General features: G+C 39.5%; 1 protein-coding gene across 6 annotated transcripts in view; it reads left to right on the forward strand.

Annotated features, from left to right (window-relative positions):
* The first annotated feature begins 1,368 nt into the window (after positions 1-1,368).
* The window catches only part of LOC135203609 (TWiK family of potassium channels protein 7-like), a 194,784-nt gene continuing 170,859 nt past the window's right edge, over positions 1,369-25,293 (forward strand). For 4 of the 6 annotated variants that reach the window (XM_064233431.1, XM_064233435.1, XM_064233436.1 and 1 more), the window contains exons 1-2: positions 1,369-1,414; positions 1,745-1,897. The gene's annotated coding sequence lies outside the window, so the exon portion shown is untranslated. Of the gene's footprint in view, positions 1,554-1,744; positions 1,898-25,293 lie in introns of all 6 variants that reach the window. The other 2 variants (XM_064233432.1, XM_064233433.1) reach the window with 2 other exon arrangements.

Here is a 25,293-nt window from a genome sequence, read left to right on the forward strand (position 1 = left end):
GTAGTTTCCTTCCCCACCCTCGGCGTAAAATATGACGAATGGCCCTTTGGATATTACCTCTTAATTGCCGGTACGGAAAGATGCCCGAACTCATGATCCATGGCTGAGCTGGTTGCCAAATTCGCCTCCGGGCTGACATTTGTCACGGCGAACATGTCGCTTGGCGCTGTGGCCTTTTGAACGCGAAAGCGCCAGCTTTCATTCAAATCTTAAATCCCGTTGGTTAGGGGGGCGGGGGGGGTTGGTTGTGCGTGCGTGCATGCGTGGGTGAATGTATGTGTGTGCGCGCGTGCCTGTGGGCCAGTTGATGTGAATTTAAGGGGGATTAAGTGAGGGGAACAAGTAGCCTTTTTTTGGGGGCGGAACTGTCGGTCTAGGAGGGGAGAGCTCTCTCGCTCTCTCAGTCGGGCCGCCGAGGTACAAGGCAACCATGTGTTTAGACCAAGGTCTTAGAACTTGGTTTAGACGCCGTGTTGACGGGGGCGGGTTTACATCCCCGAGAGTATATATACACGTGGGTAATTCTTTGCCTTTTTCTTTTTCTTCTCTCCTTTTTATTTTTATTTGTTTTGGCCTTTTCTCCCGAATGAGGTTGCCACGTAGGGAGTTAAAGGGAGAATTAAGTTCGGTAGAAAAATCAGTACTTATTTTTTAAAGTCAAGTTTAATTTTGTAAAACATTAGAGGGTGGTCGCTAATTTAGACCCCCCTCCCCCCGTGTCTTCTCTCTCTCTCTCTCTCTCTCTCTCTCTCTCTCTCTCTCTCTCTCCCTTGTTATCATTTTATTTTGTCTACCAGTGGTTGATCTTCAATTCATCCTCTCTCTCTCTCTCTCTCTCTCTCTCTCTCTCTCTCTCTCTCTCTCTCTCTCTGAGTAGAATAATGAGTAGAATAATGACTCTGAAGTCAAAATAAAGCCATAAATAGGGAGGCGATATGGTTTGTATTTAGCAGGGTATGTCTGGATGAGGTATGAAGATAACTTAGGTCATTAAGGAATATGTGGGTACACTGAGAAAGAGAGAGAGAGAGAGAGAAAGTTCGAAAATTATGATTCTGGCTGAATGATGTGTATGTGCGTGTTGTTTGTGTAAAATTCACCACACGTGTACTACTTGCCAACAGGATACGTATGTGTATGTTCATATATTTATATACGTATGTGTGTATATGTATGTATATTATATTATGTGCGCGCATTTATACATATCAACAGCACGCGAAAAGTATATATCGAACAAACACTTATACGTGTTTGCGAATGTACATGTGTATAACAGAGAGAGAGAGAGAGAGAGAGAGAGAGAGAGAGAGAGAAAGAGAGAGAGTATGCGCGCGCGCATTGCAATGAGAGCCCGCCTTTTTGGCAACTCCGCGTCTCCCACAGTCACTAGCAAAGGTGTCTGAATGTGCGGGTGTGTTGTCTAGAGCGGTTCCCTGTAGCTTGTTTTGTCCCTCGGGTGAATTCACTCATTTATTGCTTATTTCTAAAGACTTATTGATCATATTTATTCGTTACTGGAAAGATGCTCTCTGGGAATGGAATATTCTCAGGTGATTATGCAAGGTTATGATGCAAATAACAACCGATGTTGTGATTGAATCAAGTGATTTTTGTGGTTGGTTTGGTAATTTTTTTGGAGTGGGAGAATTTTTTTAATTCAGGAAAATTATCTGTATTTTTTATACATATATAAATTTTGTTTTCTAAAAAAAGTGACTATTTTTTTTATAATGGTGAGAAGAGTGGAACATTTTGGAAAAATTTTTCATGTGATTTTTATGTGACGTAGAATGTTGACGTTTTTGTGAAAAGGTAGAATCAGCAATATCAGAAAATCTCTGGTTGTTAACTAGTTGTGATATTTAATCTTTGACTTCCGGTGATATACGAAAAGGTAAGTACTCAACAGAAGGGTATATATTTGTATATATATATATTATATATATATATAGGTATATATATATCTATATATATATTATATATAAGTAAGTAAACTGGATGGTATGACCGGGGATATATCAACGATACTAGCCGATGGGGACAGTTAGCCCTGGAAAGGGTGTAACTTTTCCTGAATGAATATCTCTGCTAGATACCATCCAGTTTAAATGTTATTAATTGCATTAGTGCACAGAACAATGTGTAAGTGATAAATTTCACACACACATATATACTATATATATACATATATATATATATATATATATATATATATGTATATATATATATATATATATATATATATGGTAGGTTTCGGTTGAAAACACTAGACAGGTAACAGAAAGTCTAATAGAAAAAGAGCAGTGTTGGTGTAGACCAGGGGGTGAGTATGATTGTAAAGTGTTTGTCATGAATCATTTATATGGGAAGATTTAGGTGTAAGGAAGAAACTGCCTGTTTCACGCATTAACCTAGAAAGATCTTCAAATGGAATTATTAATGACTATCATAATTATATGATGTATAACGTGTTCGTTAAGGATGAGGTTTTGAGATGAAAGCGATGCTTTTCATTAGAATACGTAGTCATGTGAGTGACTGGTTTGGTGTGAAAAGGGGTCCCGGATAAGAGGGCGTTATGTCTCCGCACCTGTTAAATATTTACGAATGTGATGATGAAAGATCTCGGGAGATGATGATAAACCAGAGAAAACGTTATCAATAATGTAAGGAAGGTTAGGTGTTATTGTCATGTAGGGAGATTGTATGAAAAATTTGTATAAAGTATTATTGAAATGTACGATTACATATCATTCCCATGTATGATTTTGAGTTAATGCGAACAATATTGTGATAAGGGCACAAAAATGTAATAATGTTTAAAAAGAGTTTTGGGCATGATTTAAAATTTTGCAATTTGTACAAAAAATGTAAAGTTAAGTATTGCTCTTCAACCCGCCTTCAGATTCAATAAGTTAAAATTTCTTCGTTACGGATTTGTAATAACTCAAAACAATGCAAAGCCTTTTCAGTCGTTTTTCTCGTGAAAGCTACTCCGTCGTCTTATGAATGTAACCTGAACAAGTTATCATTCACATACCCCATTCGTTCCTTTTACTCTACCTCCTTTCATATTCTCTTTCTTCCATCTTAATTTCCACCCTCTCCTGATCATTGAATCGTAGTGCAACTGCTTTGAGGTTTTCCTCCTGTTACACCTTTCAAACCTTTTACTGTCAATTTCCGTCTCAGCGCTAAATGACCTTATGAGTTCCAGTGCATGGCATTTGGTCTCAGTTCTATATTGCATTCCATTCTAGCGTTTAGGAAGTAGTTGAAAGATTCATTATCTTGATAAGAATTGTTCAGTATCAGATTTAGTTATTATTATTATTATTACTAGCAAACTTACTCATCTACGATGGGTGATAAAATACGGGTGCAGAAGCGAAAAATTTATATGTACTATTTGTTCAGCAATATTAAAATAAGGGCGATTACACGAATAGTCTCTCTCTCTCTCTCTCTCTCTCTCTCGTAATGTAATTCAAGGGACGATCACTGAATGCAGAGAAATTCTTATTCATTGTTGTTTCCCCTCTTTTAATAATGATATTCTCTCTTCTCTTCTCTCTCTCTCTCTCTCTCTCTTAAAGTAAGTGAAGGGACGATCAATGAACGTAAAGAAGTTCGTATTCATTATTGTTTACCCTCTTTTAATGTCTCTCTCATCTCTCTCTCTCTCTCTCGTCTCTCTCAATGTAGTCTCAAGCGTAACGAAGACGGTGATGGGATTATCGGATTACTTAGCTCTCAAATCACAAATTATCTCCTCTCTCTTTCTCTCTCTCATTTTTCGATAGCAAGATAAAATTATAAAATTGTAGTGCATTAATGTCGTTAAATGTCTCTCTCTCTCTCTCTCTCTCTCTCTCTCTCTCTCTCTCTCTCTCTCTCTCTCTCAATGTAAGTCAAGTAACGAAGACGGTGATGGGATTATCGGATTACTTAGCTCTCAAATCACAAATTATATCTCTCTCTTTCTCTCTCTCTCTTTTTCGATAGCAAGATAAAATTATAAAATTGTAGTGCATTAATGTCGTTAAATGGCTCTCTCTCTCTCTCTCTCTCTCTCTCTCTCTCTCTCGTCGGTGACTTTCATTTAACGGAACAGGGATCTTGATTAGTTTGTTTCTTTGTCAATTACTTTGCACGGTGATACGAATAATAAAGTATTCATTATGTTTCTGCAAAGATGCAACTTGTATGTCAGTGCGTTATGGCTACTGATAAATGCTCTTATGATCCTGTGTCTTCCAAAAAAGAGTAGAAAGTAGGAACTTGTCAGTTTCCTTTTTATTATGTCCATTGGCAGGATCGAAATTCCGAAGCAACATTACCAGGCAGTACTTCTTCAACGTTATTTTGTGCACTGGCAGTCCCGATGGATTTAAGTTATTCAAAAAATCTTGCGGATATTGATGATAATTTTCATCTTCTATTGTGTCCGAGCTGAAATATTCGCGACTTTCTCCGGGGAAGTTGTACAGAAATTATGAATGAAAAATCTGTTAAAAAAGTAACTAAGTCTACGGGAATAACCAGGCTCGTTTCACAGCCAGAAACAGCTCCGTTTCAGGGAATCCCTTCTCACCCCCACCCCCTACAAAGGAGGGGGTTAGGTTGGATGAAATCCCATTACAAACCATCTTAGGGGTCCCCACCATAACCCTGCCAAGTTTCATGCCCATCTGACCAGCCGTTTGGCTGTGACAGACAGACAGACAGACAGACAGACAGACAGACTGACTGACTGACTGACTGACTGACTGACTGACTGACTGACTGACTGACAGTTTCAGAAACAGAACTTTTACGCCCATTATAGTATGATTGTTGTTGTTGTTGTTATTGAAAAAAAAGGGGAGGAAAATCGAAAGTCAAATGTTGGATACTGCTAAAAATGGTTGTCTTCATTCAATTAATTAATTATTCTATTTATTTTCTGATTCATTACTGTTATTAGTTTTCGCATCGTTTTCTTTGTGCTCTTTTAACGTTGTGGAATAAAAACTTTCTTACTTCACCTTTATTTATTTTATGTAATGAATTGATCAAATACTGGAATGCAGCATATAATTGTGGGTTGTTGATCTGAAATTGGGATCACCGTTTCTGTAGACATTTTTTCTGACCGTACTCCCTAGAGATACCTGACTACTATACCGCCACCATATCCTCTTCCTCCCACATGTAGATTATTATTATTATTGTTATTTTATTATGGAATTCCCATCCATCCTATTTGCGCCTTAATTTTTTTTTCGGCGACCGAGTATTTCCTGGATAATTTCGTCTCGGACTCTCCACAATGAGATTATTATATTCGTCCTTTTTTTCAAGTCTCACAAAGATTATTATTATAATGAACCCATCCTTACCTGCATTTTTCAGTTCTTATAATTTTTTGGGAGGGGGGCATTAGGTGCCCTTCTTCGTCGTCCTCTCCAATAAGAAGACTTTCAAAGACAGTTGAAATCTGTTGTTATTCTTTTCAGATTTTATTATTATTTTAACGAGACTGGAGAGCCCAATTTTACGGACTGTCATTAAGCCAGGACGGCTTCTTGCCTCAAGGTAAATATTGTAAGTTTTGGAAGCAAGTAGGGAACGTGTTGTGGTCCTCCGGTCTCAGCCTAACCAACAGATATATGTTTATGATTAAGAGTAAGAGCTTATAGACACTAAGGACGTATTTCATCTCGGGGTCTTAAATCTTTTGTCAAATATTTTTTCCCCATTTTTTGTTTTTAGGGAACTGTATGCTATGTATGACCGCTTTTTTCTAACCCCTCTCGTTACTTTAACTCTTGCCAGAGAGAGAGAGAGAGAGAGAGAGAGAGAGAGAGAGAGAGAGAGAGAGAGAGAAATTACAGTTCGTTATCACTGGCAATATTTTTTGGCAGAAGGAGGCCTCTGTGTATGTGTTCAAGTCTCTGGATAGTCGATATCGTATAATATAATAAATAAGAATAATAATAATACAATAAATAATAATAATAATAATAATAATATAATAATAATATTTTTGGTAGAAGACCCTCTTTTAGGCAAATGCTGTTAAAAAGAATGGCAGAATTAAGCGAGTTGATTAGATAATATAGTAGTTTCTTCTGTTTTCCTTACAATTCGCTTCTCAGGCTCAGCGATTGTTTCTGAGTAACTGGCCAATATTCATATTGGGAATTTTCAAAAAATTATAAATGCTGAAGATCCTGCTCTAATAAAAATAAAAGATTACCTTTAGCATTTGTAATTTTGTGAAAATTCCCAATATGAATATTGGCCAGTTACTCGGAAAACATCGCTGAGCCTGAGAAGCGAATTGTAAGGAAAACAGAAAAAAACAATATATAAAATCATCTCGCTTAATTCGGCCATTCCTTTTAACAGAATAATAATAATAATTAATAATAATAATAATAATATATAATAATAAAATTAATAATCAATAAAATAATAATAATAATAATAATAATATGATAATTGGTTGTTATTATTATTATTATTATTATTTTATTATGATTATTATTATTATTATTATTATTATTATTATTATTATTATTCATTATTACTATATTGGAAAAGCAAATCCACAGTTATGTAAATGTACATATATTTCAATTTAAAAACAGCAAAGATAGCTTTAGGGAATCTGTTCGGTTTCCCCTTATCAATCTGATTGATAAGGGAATCGAACAGATTCCCGAAAGCTATCTTTGCTGTTTTTAAACTGAAATATATGTAGTACGTACATTTACATAACTGGGGATTTGCTTCTCTATTTGAAGACTCGTGCTACTATGAGGATTTTTAAATTATTATTATTATTATTATTATTATTATTATTATTATTATTATTATTATCATTCCTTGTTGATCACCCATTCAAGTACTGGCCAGCCACAGCATTTAGTCAGCTGGGAACCGTTGACTGACCTCATCCCTTGCCTCAGTATGTTTTATGTTTGACCTTGACCTCATTTTCAAGGTCACTACCTTATTTTTTATTTTATATGCAGTAACGTCTTTATTAGATAGCCATTAGATATGTGAATTATATGCACACCTGTTATAATTACGTAGTTTTATCATTTGTGCTCCTTAGTATAATAATAATAATTACGAGAATTGGTTAAATGATAATAATTGATCGTTTGGTAAACAAAACAAAACTAGTAAAAAATGCGACAAAGTTTCTTCGGCACAATGGAGTTTTCTGTATAGCGTATGTATAATCAGGGCCACCGAAAATAGATTATCCTTCGGTGAGTCGGATAATGCTGTATGCAAGGTATATAGAATGGTCAGGTAGTCATTTGTGGGGGTTGCGGCTTATATCCCCCAAGAGTCGCATCACCTGAGCCAGGTCAGGGCGAGAAGTCACTCAGCTCCCGTTTCATTCAAAGGTATATCACACAGGTCCTTCAGTCCTTTCTGTATTGATTAGTTTTACATTCTTCTAATACACCATAGTGTTTGGGATTTTTTATATAATCTAAATTATTATTTAAATAATCCCAAACAACTGCGCCGTGTTTGGTTGTTATTCAAATAGTAGAAAAAAAGAGGAGGTATCCTTTTTCCGATTCCCTCGTGATGAGGAAACAAGACGGAAATGGGTTCATCGTTGTAATAGAAAGGACTACTTTAACCCTACTGCTCATCGCATATGCAGTAAGCATTTTGAAGAAAATGCATATAAAAGAGGCCTGCAGCAGGAACTTCTTGGATCGCGAGCCCCAGCAATGAAATTCAGACGTATGAATGTGAGGAAAGCAGTGCAGCTTCTTTCGGAAACAACATCTAAAGCTTTAGATTTTTATGGAAGTCAGGGACTTTTGACGAGCATGTCCTGGGAAAGTACAAGGGATTTTATAAAGCTTGCCGACTCCTGGTTTGTTGTGTTCAATTCAAGGGTACCTTATGACAGAAAAAAATCTATAAATACTTATGGGATGCAACTGACGGAACAGAATAAAATCCTTGACAATAGGAAGTGCACTGCTGAAACAATACGAGTTTGCAAAAGTAATAAGATCTATCAGTTCCAAAAGGGACTATTGTGTCATGCAAATCCTTGCCAAGGTTGCATATGTATAAAAGTAAATATGATGTATCATACATATTTACCTCCAGACTTAATCAAGATGGACTGGAAAACATGTTTGGTTGTCTTAGACAAAATGGCGTAAGATGAAGTCAAACACAGAATAAGGTCATATTTACTTGGCAAAATAAACTCTATAACTGGAAAAAATTGTAACTCGATGAAGGAGTGCGATTCTTCAAATATGTCGGAAGGAATGTTCAGTCAAGAGAAAAGTTGTGAAAATAATGATTCAAATGAAACCGATCTTGAAAGAGAGCTTATGATTTCTGCAATGGCGTTTGCCTCTACTGAAGATGAGAAGATCCCAGAAGAAGATTCAGAAAACTTTGAAAATGAATATTATGAAATAACTTTAGAGAATGTTGCAGACGAAGAGGGCCTTCGATATGTTGGAGGTTATGTGGCATCTAAATTTTCAGATTATCAGTTATTAGGATGTAAACTTAAAATAGTGAAAGGTACCTGGATTAGTGCAGTAGAGCGACATAATGATAAATTAACGGAACCAAGTGCTGAGTTATTTGAAAAATTAAAGATAACGGAAAAAATGTTTCAAACATACAATGGAGAAAATACACTGAGACCAGGCAGTGGAGTATTATGCGACTTGGCACGCCATATTGAAAATTGTTTATCCTTGCCTTTTAAAGTAATATTGTTTTTTGTCAGATGTCGGATGTTTTTTTAGGATGAGAGCTCTGAATGCCCAAATTTTATCAAGTAGGCAAAAAAAGAAAAAGATGCATAAATTAACTAAATAATGCCATGAAAATTTTAAAAATTGTTGTTTTTTCACTTTTACTAAGTATTTTTCATTTCCATTATGAAGCCAGATACTGTTATGTGTTATCTATGTCGATCTATGTTAGTTTATTAAATAATGTATTGTAAAATTATACAAAAGCCTTTGTAAATAAATGCCAGGTCAAATGCTAATTGAATATTTTTTTAAGTCCTGTCAAGCATATTAATTTAAGGTTTCTATTACATATTAGAGAGCCAAACATTATCAATCCAATATTTTGTATGTGTAGTACAGTGACCTATATGAATTCAAAAGAACACCAAACGTATACAAGATAACAGAGTGAAAAGGACATCTTACAGGCCTAATCTCTTCGACCCAAGGTACTTGAGTTTCCCAAGGTAGTACTTACCTTGACCGCTCCCACCCTGGCCTCCAGGCCTGTCACGGAAATACCCCACAACTACCCCCGCGACCAAAGTGACTGTACCTCTCTCCCTTATTCTATATACCTTGGCTGTATGAGCCGCGACCTATGAAACATTAACCACGGCCCGGTGGTGGCCTCTCCTATATCGTTGCCAGATGCGCGATTATGGCTAACATCAACATACCAATTTGCAGCCCTCTAGCCTCAGTAGTTTTTAAGATCTGGGGGCGGACAGAAAAAGTGAGTACGGACAGACAAAGCCATCTCAATAATTTTGTCTTACAGGAAACTAAAAGTCAGTTTTATTTACATCTTAAAAACAAATTGTCTTCTAGTATACTTAAATGAGTACTGCAATAAATGTATTTGGAATGAATTGACAGAGGACAGAAGTACAATAAACTCGATATACAACAAAGTGGGCGTGTGTGTGTTTGTGTGTAAATGAAAGCAGTCAAATAAATAAATTAGCAAGGGCCTTCAAAAGTTGCTATCAAAAGGACTCTTTTCCGTAAAAGTTAAATTCCCTCAAATGCAACTTGATCAAAACGTCCTCTAACGTGCAAATTCAGACCTTAAGTAAAGCCATAACATTGTTATTGGAGATGTGAAATGTGTAGTGTGATTCCCTAAGAATTGATAAATATTTCTTTGTTCCTGACTTTACTTTCCTATTCCTTCCATGATTACATTTCAGTCTCTTCCACAGTCTATAGTGGATTCACATCAACGTGCATCTGATGTCTAGGCCAGTCCCTTACGACACTCCTGGTTGGCTGTTGATAAGCTAATTACAGGGCTGGAAATTCTCAGTCTCTCTCGAGAGTTCACATAGGCAGGATGTATGGGCCACCTCTCCTGAGGGATGTATCCCTCAGGAGAGGTGGAACATACATCCTGCCTATGTGAACGCTCTCAAGGGACTGAGAGTTTCCAGCCCTGTGACTGGCTTATCAACAGCCAATCAGGAGAGTTGTAAGGGACTAGCCTAGACATCAGATGCACAGTTGATGTACTTCTATAGTCACTTGGTGTCAGATATGAGGACCATAATTGGTAAGATTTTGGCAAAATTCCACGCATAACATTTTGCGTAATTTTGATAACAAACCAAACCACTTTACCAGAGGTAATTAACACGCATGATTAATTTTTCATGCTGGCATTGCAGCCTCTTCTATTCTTGACGGACACCAACGCTCACAGCTAAGAGTAAGAAAAGTAAAATTCTTCTAAAGTATCATTCTTTGAAAAAGAAACCCACAAAATCACTGTGTAACGTAAAATTAAATGTAAATACTTAGAAGTAAACAAGTTACGCAGTGATTTTGTGGGTTTCTTTTTCAATCTTCAGAAAAAAACTGAAAGAAGTTTTTGTTTGGTTTATCATTCTTTGTTATTAGTTCTGTCTTTCTCTGTACGTCTTTGTTTATTTGATAAAAGAAAGTATCTTGAGGGCTGTTATATGTTTATTATTGATATTTCGTTTTTATATTTTTGTGATCGTTATTATTTTCGTCAAGATTCTTTTATTTGCTGTGCTTGCGATAGTCTTGTACTAGAAATCATATGAATCATCATTTTATACAAATCATTAGTGTATTATTTTTGTATGATATTTTTTAAAGTTCTGGACATTATTATTATTATTATTATTATTATTATTATTATTATTATTATTATTATTAAATTAAGAAGCTCTTGAAGTCATTATTATTATTATTATTATTATTATTATTATTATTATTATTATTATTATTATTATTATTATTATTATTATTATTAATTAATTAAGAAGTTACTAGGCTCGTGTCTTCGTAGATTAGAGTTCTTGGAAGCACCAATTTTCCCGAGATATATATATTAAAAAATATCAAATGAAAAATCTTTTGTCAGCGTTGAAGCGGCAAATGAAAAATCGCTCTTTGCCATCTGTTTTTCATTATGAATGACGAGCAGATGTTGCTGATGGGAGAGTCGGGGGTTGGGGGGGTTGCGGGGCGGGGTTGGAGGGGTCGGGTGGGTAGGGGTTGGGTCGGGTTCTTTGAAGGGTGTTTCTTCTCGCCTACGCAAATGGGAGAATCGCGAGGTTGGAGTACGCGGTCTTTTTTATGCGCGTTATTTTTAGGTACGTGTGTACTCGTGCGCATGCTCGTCTTTTTTTTTATGTCATTAATTTCCTGTAGGTCGTTTTGAATCTTATCTTAGCCATTAACCACCAATGACATGATTTAAACAAGTAAAAAATGCGCAGAAGTTTCATCTGTGCAATCGAGTTTTCTGTACAACGTATAATGCTGTATAAAGCGATCATCTATGAGTGACGGTTGACCGGTAGGCTTCCGTTGCTCACCAGATCCGGTAGAGTGAGGATGCACTCCCATGCTTCTGGAAAGCGCTGCCAGATGCACGATCCATGAATAACTTTAACCATAAAAAAAAAACTAGTGAGGCTAGAGGGTTGTAATTTGGTATGTTTGATGGTTGGTCGGTGGATGATCAACATACCAATTTGCAGCCCCCCAGCCCGTTCTATCTCGGTGGTCTTGCCCAGCCTCAGTACGTAGTTACTTTAGATCTGAGGGCGGACAGAATAAAGTGCGGACGGATGAGCGGACAGGCAAAGCTGGCACAATAGTTTTTTTTTTTTTTTTCCAGAAAACTAAAAACAACCATTACTTTCATATTCATACTTTAATTGCCAAGTCGTTCTTACTTTAACTGCTGAATCGTGGATGAATCTCCTGTGCAGTATAATTCCCATAACATTAGCCACCTCGTACACCTGCACAGGAAGGTCATCATCAACAGTGTGTCGTACACCCAACACAAAATGCGCCTTTTTCATAAATTTTGGGGTTTCCTGGATGTTAAAAGTCCTTTATATATATAATAATATATCTATATATATATGATATATAATATATATATATATAGATATATATATTATATATATAATATATATTATAATATAGATATATAGGTTTAATATTTTTCATCAACATTTTTTGTACTACTGTTTAACTCGAGTTGTGTCCTACAGATATTCATCTCGAATGCCAGAGATTCCCTTCGCCCCATCTCCCTCACGAAGCACTGTGGCTTGTTCGGGGTAACTTGCAATGAAATGCTTTGATTTACCTTGTAGCTCAGTGTCATATCTTGAATTCTCTCTCTCTCTCTCTCTCTCTTCTCTCTCTCTCTCTCTCTCTCTCTCTCTCTCTCTCTGCATATGAGTATATGTAAGCGATTATCACAGGCAAATGACATTCTGCCTGTCATTTTCCCGTAGTTTTCGCTTACATACGTGAATCTACTGTGATTATATATATATATATATATTATATATATATATATATATATATATATATATATATATATATAAATTGCAGATTAACGTATTAGGTTTATTACTGTATAGTATTCAAGTGCGGAAATGAATATTTTTTTGCAAGATAACGTATCAATTAATGAAAATTTTAGATTAGAATTTTTTTTCTGCTTGTCAAATTAGATTATTAAATGAGATTAATTAATATCCGTTATGGAAAGCATTAGTTATTATGTCGACTAGGTACCCTCTCTTGTAAGTCAAGTTGAAGAAGTTATATAGCAAAGTATAAAGAAACCAGATTTATTGAATGAAAAGTACTGCTTACAAAGTACTTGGTTGTTGCTGTTGGTGGGGGGGGGGGGTTAGAAAAGCCTAAAAGGGCTTGAAAATTGTGTTTCACGTTTATTTAAAGAATATTTGATTTTAGAGGATAGGATATTTATGATTTCTTTATTAGATTTATTGGAATGAAAATGTAAAAAATAAATAATGGGCATGTTAGACAGCATAGAAAAATTATTTTTGATAAAATTTAGCGTATTTTTGAAGATTCCGTTGGTGAAACAAGGGGCTATCTGGCCGTAGATTTGAGCACGTTTTAATTTATTTGATGTACCGAATTTAGAGGCTATATATTTCTGCTCATTATTTTGTGTTTCCGCTTAAAACTGAGAATATATGAACGTGTTTAATTTGTGTCATTATTTGATCGTAGTTGTTAGTATGAGCAATACTAATAATAAGTACTAATACTTCACGTTAAGTTAGGAATATAATGTTTGCAACTTGCGCGCCAAGTGCCTCAGTGGCGTGATCGGTATGGTCTTGACCTGCCATCTCGGTGGCCGCGAGTTCGATTCTCGGGCATTCCATTGAGGTGTGAGAGATGTGTATTTCTGGTGATAGAAGTTCACTCTCGACGTGGTTCGGAACTCACGTAAAGCCGTTGGTCCCGTTGCTGAACAACCACTGGTTCCATGCAACGTAAAAACACCATACAAACAATACAAACAAAAAGCCAGAGGAAAATCTTGCACGCATCCCTAGTAAGCTGGAGGTCGGATCGCGCCTTGTTGCAGTTTCTCTTCACGATCATCAGTCATTTAGCGAGGTCCTATCTGAGACAGAACACAGAGCCAAAGTCGTTATCTGGCCAAAGGGCTTCACTTCTTGATCTTGTCCGAAGGGAGTGTCTCGTTACTGGGTTAAATTGGCTTGGGGCTGGAATGTCTACGATTAGATTAGAGTGTGGCAGTTCGTGGAGGTTAATTGTCTCGTTTATTTTCATTTTATTCTTGTGGTTTGTATTCTGTATCCTTTCTTATGGTAGGAAGTTTGCGTTATTATTATTATTAGTGCAGTATATATAAATAAATATGAAAGTATATATATATATATATATATATATATATATATATATATATGTGTGTGTGTGTGTGTGTGTGTGTATATATCTAAAGTATATATTATAATAATAATAAAATGAGCCCATAAAAACGCAAAAAAATATAGAAGGTAAGCTACTATATTTCAGAGACTGCTTTGTCTCTCTCTTCAGGTAGGTAATAAACTTACCTGAAGAGGACAGCAGTCTCTGAATTATAGTAGCTTACTCTCTGTATTTTTTTTTTTTGGCGTTTTTACCGGGCTCATTTTATTAGATGGAATTCCTTTGTAACAGAACATTTTTATCAGTCATATATATATATATATATATATATATATATATATATATATATATATATATATATATATATATATAATGTGCGGTTAGTATATTTATTAGCCAAACTGAACGAACACTCATTTATTATTACCGCGAAGAAAACTACAGACATCAACAAATCACGTCCATACGCTAACTAAAGAAAAAAAACAGCAGAACATCTGCGCATGCGCTATTTCAACGCAGGTAGTCCTTCCCATATATCAGGAGTGTCCAGAGAAGCCTCAGAACTCAATGATTATCTGTCGTCAGCGACAAGAAGACTTCCCGTGAGATAGGCTAAGTGGGGAGATGGCAGTTCCCTCTTGCTTAATGCAAAGTGGGTTTGAGGTATGCACTCCTTAGGTGGGAGATTGCGTGTGTTCAGAGAGAGAGAGAGAGAGAGAGAGAGAGAGAGAGAGAGAGAGAGAGAGAGAGAGAGAATATTTCTTTCTTAACATTTAAGTTACAGAGAAAGAGAGAAAGAAATATGTGTTCCTTCTCCACATGTCAGTGACGCACGCACACACACACACACACATACCCACACAGCGAGAGAGAGAGACTCTAATTTACACTGCTGAGAGAGAGAGAGAGAGAGAGAGAGAGAGAGAGAGAGAGAGAGAGAGAGAGAGCACCAGTCATCAACCGTAATAGAAAATGAGATTAGAATTGAACATCTCAGCTAGTACTGAATGGAGAGAGAGAGAGAGAGAGAGAGAGAGAGAGAGAGAGAGAGAGAGAGAGAGAGTCAAATAAAGCATTTTAATAGGTACAAGTTAGGAATTAAGAAAGGATAAATCTGAAGCTAAAATCAAGAAAAGCGAGACAGGTCATATTTCTCGTGTTAGAGTTCCCGCATTTTTACTGATTTCGACACAGACAATATCAGAACTAATTGGTCTGATATCCGCTCGTTTATTTAGGAGTGATATTATCTTATTACATCCAGAAATTCATAAGGAATCATATACTTAGGTGCCAATCTTTGGTATTGAATTCGCACTGAGGATGAGGTTGCAACCCCTGCACCTTCCTTCCTAGTCACCCTCTCTATAGGACAGGTGATTTGCCAGTTCCTAAGAACAACTGTTTCATCTGGGTAGATGGGTCTAGTCAAGCCCTATCTACTCGACCATGCGGCTCATGTTTGAGTAGGTTGTAAATTGTTATATCAAAATCGTTATGATAAACAACCTTAGAGCACAACAGCTTTTCGTTATTATATAAAACAACGTTAAATGTCGTGCAATAATGTTTTAATAGTAGTTTCATGTTATATTTCTCCAACATTTTATTACGTTATTCTGTCATGATTCTGAGCCATAAGGACTCAATTGAGTTTTCATAGACAAATGGGTTTTTTCCGTTTTTTTAAGTATAGAGTTTTGTTAATTGAGTATTTTTTTTAAACGGTTGTTTTCAAAATGATGCAAAATACTTGTTTTTGAGTTAAGAATCAAACCTGAATAAGGTCTAAGTTAATTTATAGAAGGAGAAAGAAAAATATCAGTTAAATTATATTTTTCAACTGTAGCTCATTTACGCCACAAGAGAGAGAGAGAGAGAGAGAGAGTCACAAGAAAGTATTTTTCGAATTGTAGCTTATTTATGAGAGAGAGAGAGAGAGAGAGAGAGAGAGAGAGAGAGAGAGAGAGAGAGAGCGGAAACTAATCGATTCCTTGACTCAACGACTTTTCATCCCAAATCTCTGCTGGAGATCAACGAGACGGTATCAACGAGGCGCGTCTCGTTAACCATCAAGTTCTTCTTGTCACGGGAGGTTAATGATTGGGGCGGCGTCGGGGCGTTGGGGTGGGGGAGGGGATGGGGAGTTTGGCCTGGATGAATGATCATATGTTTTGAAGGCGGAGGCAAAATGTTATTCGTATCTGAATTGGGGTGGCAGCTGCTTTGTCAGTCGCCGGCCTCGTTGTTTCCAACATTAAAAATGTGCATTTATCTTTGTCATAGACCTTGTTACATCTGTAGCTTGTTACTTGTATCTCGTTGTGTCAAGTAATGTTGCAAGATCGTCTTCGTCCTTAAACATAGATTTGGCGTTCTTGTACCGCGAGAAAAAGACTGACTGATCTGTCAGTTATAGAGTCTACGTATGTTATTCATGTAACTCCTTCTTTCCAACTATGTTATAAAATAATTTTTCTCCTCAGTGTTTGTTGTCATCAATATTTTGTTTAAAATTTATCTTTTTTTTTTATGCTGTATGGCAGTTATTTAAATTTATTTGTGACAAAGTCTTCTTTTTATGTTTGTATCTCGTTACTCACAACTTTTGATTTAAAAACATCTTTGTTACATTGTTTTTTAAACAATAGCGGGCCACTCATTGTTTCTGTATCTCGTTGTTGTGTGGACCTGACTACAACTGATTTCCTTAAGGAAAGAGGCCACCATCTAAAAGGGTGGGCAGAAATCCAGTTTCGATAACAGAGGCTAAGTAGCCTTTGTCTCGAGTTGGTATACCCAACCCTGAAGTGGAACTGACTACAACTGATTTCCTTAAGGAAAGAGGCCACCATCCAAAAGGGTGGCAGAAATCCAGTTTCGATAACAGAGGCTAAGTAGCCTTTGTCTCGAGTTAGTATACCCAACCTGAAGTGGAACTGACTACAACTGATTTCCATAAGGAAAGAGGCCACCATCCAAAATGGTGGGCAGAAATCAAGTTTCGATGACAGAGGCTAGGTAGCCTTTGTCTCGAGTTGGTATACCCAACCCTGAAGTGGACCTGACTACAACTGATTTCCTTAAGGAAAGAGGCCACCAACAAAAAGGGTGGGCAGAAATCCAGTTTCGATAACAGGCTAAGTAGCGTCTGTCTCGAGCTGGTATACTCAACCCTGAAATGGACCTGACTACAACTGATTTCCTTAATGAAAGAGGCCACCATTAAAAAGGGTGGGCAGAAATCAAGTTTTGATAACAGAGGCTAAGTAGTCTTTGTTTCTAGCTGGTATACCCAACCCTGAAGTGGACCTGACTTCAACTGATTTCCTTAAGGAAAGAGACCACCATCAAAAAGGGTGGGCAGAAATCCAGTTTTGATAACAGAGGCTAAGTAGCCTTTGTCTTCAGCTGGTATACCCAACCCTGGAGTGGACCTGACTACTACTGATTTCCTTAAGGAAAGAGGTCACCATCCAAAATGGTGGGCAGAAATCCAGTTTCGATAACAGAGGCTAAGTAGCCTTTGTCTCGAGCTGGTATACCCAACTCTGAAGTGGACCTGACTACAACTGATTTCCTTAAGGAAAGAGGCCACCATTTAAAAGGGTGGGCAGAAATCCAGTTTCAATAACAGAGGCTAATTAGTCTTTGTTTCGAGCTGGTATACCCAACCCTGAAGTGGACCTGACTACAACTGATTTCCTTAAGGAAAGAGGTCACCATCCAAAAGGGTGGGCAGAAACCCAGTTTCGATAAAAGAAGCTAAGTAGCCTTTGTCTCGAGCTGGTATAACCAACTCTGAAGTGGACCTGACTACAACTGATTTCCTTAAGGAAAGAGGCCACCATCCAAAAGGGTGGGCAGAAATCCAGTTTCAATAACAGAGGCTAAGTAGCCTTTGTTTCGAGGTGGTATACCCAACCCTGAAGTGGACCTGTCTACAACTGATTTCCTTAAGGAAAGATGCCACTATCCAAAAGGTTTGGGCAGAAATCCAGTTTCGATAACAGAGGCTAAGTAGCCTTTGTCTCGAGTTGGTATACCCAACCCTGAAGTGAACCTGACTACAACTGATTTCCTTACGGGAAAGAGGCCACCACCAAAAAGGGTGGGCAGAAATCCAGTTTCGATGACAGAGGCTAAGTAGCCTATGTGTCAAGCTGGTATACCCAACCCTGAAATGGACCTGACTACAACTGATTTCCTAAAGGAAAGAGGCCACCATCAAAAAGGGTGGGCAGAAATCCAGTTTCGATAACAGAGGTTAAGTAGCCTTTGCCTCGAGCTGGTATACCTAACCCTGAAGTGGACCTGTCTACAACTGATTTCCTTAAGGAAAGAGGCCACCATCAAAAAAGGGTGGGCAGAAATCCAAGTTTCGATAACAGTGATTAAGTAGCCTTTCTCGCGAGCTGGTATACCCAACCCTGAAGTGGACCTGTCTACAACTGATTTCCTTAAGGAAAGAGGCCACCATCCAAAAGGGTGAGCAGAAATCCGTTTTCGATAACAGAGGCTAAGTAGCCTTTGTCTCGAGCTGTTATACCAAACCCTGAAGTGGACCTGACTACAACTGACTTCCTTAAGGAAGGAGGACACCATCAAAAAGGGTGGGCAGAAATCCAGTTTCGATGACAGAGGCTATGTAGCCTTTGTCTCGAGCTGGTATACCCAACCCTGAAATGGACCTGACTACAACTGATTTCCTTAAGGAAAGAGGCCACCATCAAAAAGGGTGGGCAGAAATCCAGTTTCGATAACAGAGGCTAAGTAGCCTTTGTCTCGAGCTGGTATACCCAACCCTGAAATGGACCTGACTACAACTGATTTCCTTAATGAAAGAGGCCACCATTAAAAAGGGTGGGCAGAAATCCAGTTTCAATGACAGAGGCTATGTAGCCTTTGTCTCGAGCTGGTATACCCAACCCTGAAGTGGATCTGACTTCAACTGATTTCCTTAAGGAAAGAGGCCACCATCCAAAACGGTGGACAGAAATCCAGTTTCGATGACAGTGGCTAAGTAGCCTTTATCTCAAGTTGGTATACCCAACCATGAAGTGGACCTCAACAACTGATTTCCTTAATGAAAGAGGACACCATTAAAAAGGGTGGGCAGAAATCCAGTTTCGATAACAGAGGCTAAGTAGCCTTTGTCTCGAGCTGGTATACCCAACCCTGAAGTGAACCTTTCTACAACTGATTTCCTTAAGGAAAGAGGCCACCATCAAAAAGGGTGGGCAGAAATCCAGTTTCGATAAAAGAGGCTAAGTAGCCTTTGTCTCGAGCTGGTATACTCAACCCTGAAGTGAACCTTACTACAACTGATTTCCTTAAGGAAAGAGGCCACCATCAAAAATGGTGGGCAGAAATCCAGTTTCGATAACAGAGGCTAAGTAGCCTTTGTCTCGAGCAGGTATACCCAACCCTGAAGTGGACCTTACTACAACTGATTTCCTTAAGGAAAGAGGTCACCAACAAAAAGGGTGGGCAGAAATCCAGTTTCGATGACAGAGGCTATGTAGCCTTTGTCTCGAGCTGGTATAACCAACACTTAAGTGGACCTTACTACAACTGATTTCCTTAAGGAAAGAGGTCACCAACAAAAAGGGTGGGCAGAAATCCAGTTTCGATAACAGAGGCTAAGTAGCCTTTGTCTCGAGCTGGTATACCAAACACTTAAGTAGACCTGACTACAACTGATTTCCTTAAGGAGAGAGGCCACCATCAAAAAGGGTGGGTAGAAATCCAGTTTCAATGACAGAGGCTAGGTAGCCTTTGTCTCGAGCTGGTATACCCAACACTTAAGTGGACCTGACTACAACTGATTTTCTTAAGGAAAGTGGCCACCATCAAAAAGGGTGGGCAGAAATCCAGTTTCAATGACAGAGGCTAGGTAGCCTTTGTCTCGAGCTGGTATAACCAACACTTAAGTGGACCTGACTACAACTGATTTCCTTAAGGAAAGAGGCCACCATCCAAACGGGTGGGCAGAAATCCAGTTTCGATAACAGAGGCTAAGTAGCCTTTGTCTCGAGCTGGTATACCCAACCCTGAAGTGGACCTTACTACAACTGATTTCCTTAAGGAAAGAGGCCACCATCCAAACGGGTGGGCAGAAATCCAGTTTCGATAACAGAGGCTAAGTAGCCTTTGTCTCGAGCTGGTATACCCCACCCTGAAGTGGACCTGACTACAACTGATTTCCTTAAGGAAAGAGGCCACCATTAAAAAAGGTGGGCAGAAATCCAGTTTCGATAACAGAGGCTAAGTAGCCTTTGTCCCGAGCTAGTATACCCAACCCTGAAGTGGACCTTACTACAACTGATTTCCTTAAGGAAAGAGGCCACCATCAAAAAGGGTGGGCAGAAATCCAGTTTCGATAACAAAGGCTAAGTAGCCTTTGTCTCGAGCTGGTATACCCAACCCTGAAGTGGACCTGACTACAACTGATTCCTTAAGGAAAGAGGCCACCATCAAAAAGGGTGGGCAGAAATCCAGTTTCGATAACAGAGGCTAAGTAGCCTTTGTCTCAAGCTGGTATACCCAACCCTGAAGTGGACCTGACTACAACTGATTTCCTTAAGGAAAGAGGCCACCATCAAAAAGGGTGGGCAGAAATCCAGTTTTGATAACAGAGGCTAAGTAGCCTTTGTCTCGAGCTGGTATACCCAACCCTGAAGTGGACCTTACTACAACTGATTTCCTTAAGGAAAGAGGCCACCATCCAAACGGGTGGGCAGAAATCCATTTTCGATAACAGAGGCTAAGTAGCCTTTGTCTCGAGCTGGTATACCCAACCCTGAAGTGGACCTGACTACAACTGATTTCCTTAAGGAAAGAGGCCACCATCAAAAAGGGTGGGCAGAAATCCAGTTTCGATAACAGAGGCTAAGTAGCCTTTGTCCCGAGGTGGTATACCCAACCCTGAAGTGGACCTGACTACAACGATTTCCTTAAAGAATGAGGGCACCATCAAAAAGGGTGGGCAGAAATCCAGTTTCGATAACAGAGGCTAAGTAGCCTTTGTCTCGAGCTGGTATACCCAACCCTGAAGTGGACCTGACTACAACTGATTTCCTTAAGGAAAGAGGCCACCATCCAAAAGGGTGGGCAGAAATCCAGTTTCGATAACAGAAGCTAAGTAGCCTTTGTCTCGAGCTGGTATACACAACACTTAAGTGGCCTTGACTACAACTGATTTCCTTAAGGAAAGAGGCCACCATCAAAAAGGGTGGGCAGAAATCCAGTTTCGATGACAGAGGGTATGTAGCCTTTGTCTCGAGCTGGTATACCCAACCCTGAAGTGGACCTGACTTGAACTTACGGAAATAGGCCACCATCCAAAAGGGTGGGCAGAAATCCAGTTTCGATGACAGTGGCTAAGTAGACCTTTGTCTCAAGGTTGATACCCAAACCCTGAAGTGGACCTAACTACAATGATTTCCTTTAGGAAAAGAGGGTCCCAACCAAAAAAGGTGGTGGGCAGAAAATCCAGTTTCAATTTAACAGAGGGTGTTAGCCTTTGTTCTCGAGCTGTATAAACCAACCCTGAATGGACCTGACTACAACTGATTTCTTAAGGAAAAGAGGTCACAAAAAAAAAGGGTGGGCAGAAATCCGTTTCCGGATGACAGAGGCTATGTAGCCTTTGTGTCGAGTGGTAACCCAACCCCTGAAGTGGACCTGACTACAACTGATTTCCTTTAGGAAAAGAGGGCACCAACAAAAAAGTGTGGGCAGAAATCCAGTTTCCAATAAACGAGGGCTGTGTAGCCTTTGGTCTGAGCTGGTAATACCCAACCCTGAAGTGGACCTGACTACAATGATTTCCCTTAAGGAAAGAGGGTCACCAACAAAAAGGGGGGGCAGAAATCCAGTTTTTATGACAGAGGGCCTTGTAGCCTTTGTCTCGAGCTGGGTACCCAACCCTGAAGGGGGACCTGACTACAACTGATTTCCTTAAGGAAAGAGGTCACAAGCAAAAAGGGTGGGCAGAATTCCAGTTTTGATGACAGAGGCCTGTTAGCCTTTGTCTCGAGTGGTATACCCAACCCTGAAGGGGGACCTGATACAAATGATTTTTCCTTAAGGAAAGAGGTCACCAACCAAAAAGGGTGGCAGAAATCCAGTTTCGTGACAGAAGGTAAGTTAGGCCTTTGTCTCGAGCTGGTATACCCAACCCTGAAGTGGACCTGACTACAACTGATTTCCTTAAGGAAAGAGGTCACCAACAAAAAGTGTGGGCAGAAATCCAGTTTCAAATAACAGAGGCGTGTGCCTTTGTCTCGAGCTGGTATACCCAAACCATGAAGTTGACCTGACTACAACTGATTTCCTTTAGGAAAGAGGTCACCAACAAAAAGTGGGGGCAGAAATCCAGTTTCAATAAACAGAGGCTGTGTAGCCTTTGTCTCGAGCCTGGTACCCAAACCCTGAAGTGGAACCTGACTACAATATTTCCTTAAGGAAAGAGGGTCACCAACAAAAAAGTGTTGGGCAGAAAAATATAATCCAGTTTTCGATGACAGCTATGTAGCCCTTTGTCTCGGCGATGGGTATACCCAACCCTGAAGTGGACCCGACTTTAACAACTGATTTCCTTTAGGAAAGAGGTCACCAACAAAAAGTGGTGGGGCAGAAATCCAGTTTCAATAACGAGGCTGTGAGCCTTTGCTCGAGCTGGTATTTACCCAACCCTGAAGTGGACCTGACTACACTGATTTCCTTAAGGAAAGAGGTCACCAACAAAAAGTGGGGCAGGAAATCAGTTTCGATGACAGAGGCCTATTTGTAGCCTTTGTCCTCGAGCCTGTATACAACATTGAAGTTGGGGACCTGACCCTACAACTGATTTCCTTAAGAAAGAAAGGTCACCAACAAAAAAAGGGTGGGCAGAAATCAGTTTTGATGACAGAGGCTTGGTAGCCTTTGTCTCGAGCTGGTATACCCAAAAACCTTGAAGTGGACATGACTACAATGATTTCCTTAGGAAAGAGGTTTCCACCAATTTCAAAAACGGTTTGGTGCAAGATAATCCAGGTTTCAATAACAAGAGGCTTGTAAAAAACCTTTGTCCCTCGAGCTGGTAACACCCAACCCTGAATGGACCTGACTACAACTGATTTTCCTTAAAGGAAAGAGGTCACCAACAAAAAGTGTGGGCAGAAATCCCGTTTCGAATTGCAGAGCTATGAAGCCTTTGGGGTCTCGGCGCTGGTACTACCCAACCCTGAGTTGGACCTGGCTACACTGTATCCTTAAGGCAAGAGGTCACCAACAAAAGAGGGTGGGCATGAAAGTCCAGTTTTGATGACAGAGGGCCTTTGTCCTTTTGTCTCGAGCTGGTATACCCAACCCTGAAGTGGACCTGACTACAACTGATTTCCTTAGAAAAGTTCCCAACAAAAAGTGTGGGCATAAAATCCATTTCGATGACGAGAGGCTAGGTAGCCTTTGTCTCGAGCTGGTATTACCCAACCCTGAAGTGGACCTGACTACAACTGATTTCCTTAAAGAGAAGAGTCACGACCAAAAGGGTGGGCAAAAATCCAGTTTCTATGATAGAGGCTATGTAGCCCTTTGTCCCTCGAGCTGGTATAACCCAACCGAAGTGGACTGACTACAAACAGATTCGCCTTAATGAAAGAGGGCCACCACTCCAAAATGGGTGGGTCAAAATCCAGTGTTCACTAACTGAGGCTGTGTAAGCCTTTGTGATCGACTGGTATACCCAACCCTGAAGTGGACCTGACTACAACATGATTTCCTTACGGAAGAGGTCACCAACAAAAAGGGTGGGCAGACAATCCATTTCTGATGACAGAGGCCTTGTAGCTTTGTCTCGAGCTGGGATACCTCAACCCTGAAGTGGACCTGTACTACAACTGAGTTCCTTAAGGAAAAGAGGTCACCAACAAAAAATGGTGGGGCAAAATCCAGTTTCGATGATAGAGGCTAGGTAGCCTTTGTCTCGAGCTGGTATCAACGCCCAACTCTGAAGTGGACCTGACTAACAACTGATTTCCTTTTAGAAAGAGGTCACCAACAAAAAGTGTGGGCAGAACTCTCCGTTTCAATACAGAGGCCTGTGTAGGACCTTTTGTTCTCGGGCTGGTATACCCAACCCCTGAAGGGGGCCCTGACTACAACTTGATTTCCCTTAGGGAAAGAGGTCCCCACAAAAATTGTGGGCAGAAACTTTAGTTTTCGGAATAGACAGAGGCTATGTAGCCTTTTGTCTCGAGCTGGTAGACCACCAACCCTGAAGTGGACCTGACTACAACTGATTTCCTTTTAGGCAAAAGAGGTCACCAACAAAAGTGTGGGCAGAAATCCAGTTTCAATAACAGAGTCTGTTACCTTTGTCTCCGAGCTGGTATACCCAACCCTGAAGTGGATCCTGACTACACTGATTTTCCTTAAGGAAAGAGGTCACCAACAAAAAGTGTGGTGCAAAATCCAGTTTCGATGCCAAGAGGCTATGTAGCCTTTGTCTCGAGCTGGTAATAGCCCAACCACTGAATGGACCTGACTACAACTGATTTCCTTAGGAAAGAGGTCACCACAAAAATGGTGGGCAAAATCCAGGTTTTGATGACAGAGGCCTTTTAGCCTTTGATCTCGCAGCTGGTATACCCAACCCGGAAGTGGACCTGACTACAACTGATTTCCTTAGAAGAGGTCACCAACAAAAAGGTGGGCGAAATCCAGTTTCGAATGACAGAGGCTAGGGTAAAGCCTTTGTCTCGAGCGGTATATACCAACCCTGAAGTGGAACCTGACTCCAAACCTGATTTCCTTAGGAAAGAAGGTCACCAACAAAAAGGGTGGGTCAGAAATCAGTTTCTATGATAGAGGCTATTAGCCCTTTGTCTCGAGCTGTATAACCCAACCCTGAAGTGGACCTGACTACAACTGATTCCCTTAGGAAAGAGGCCCACCATCCAAAAGGGTGGGCAGAAATCCAAGTTTTCAATAACAGAGCTGTGTAGCCTTTGTCTCGAGCTGGTATACCCAACTGAAGGGTGGACCTGACTACAACTGATTTCCTTAAGGAAAGAGGTCACCAACAAAAAGGGTGGGCAGAAATCCAGTTTTGATGACAGAGGCCTTGTAGCCTTTGTCTCGAGCTGGTATACCCAACCCTGAAGTGGACCTGACTACAACTGATTTCCTTAAGGAAAGAGGTCACCAACAAAAAGGGTGGGCAGAAATCCAGTTTCGATGACAGAGGCTAGGTAGCCTTTGTCCTCGAGCTGGTATAACCCAACCC

This window comes from Macrobrachium nipponense, chromosome 36 (genome assembly GCF_015104395.2).
Source record: "Macrobrachium nipponense isolate FS-2020 chromosome 36, ASM1510439v2, whole genome shotgun sequence".
Taxonomy (NCBI): domain Eukaryota; kingdom Metazoa; phylum Arthropoda; class Malacostraca; order Decapoda; family Palaemonidae; genus Macrobrachium; species Macrobrachium nipponense.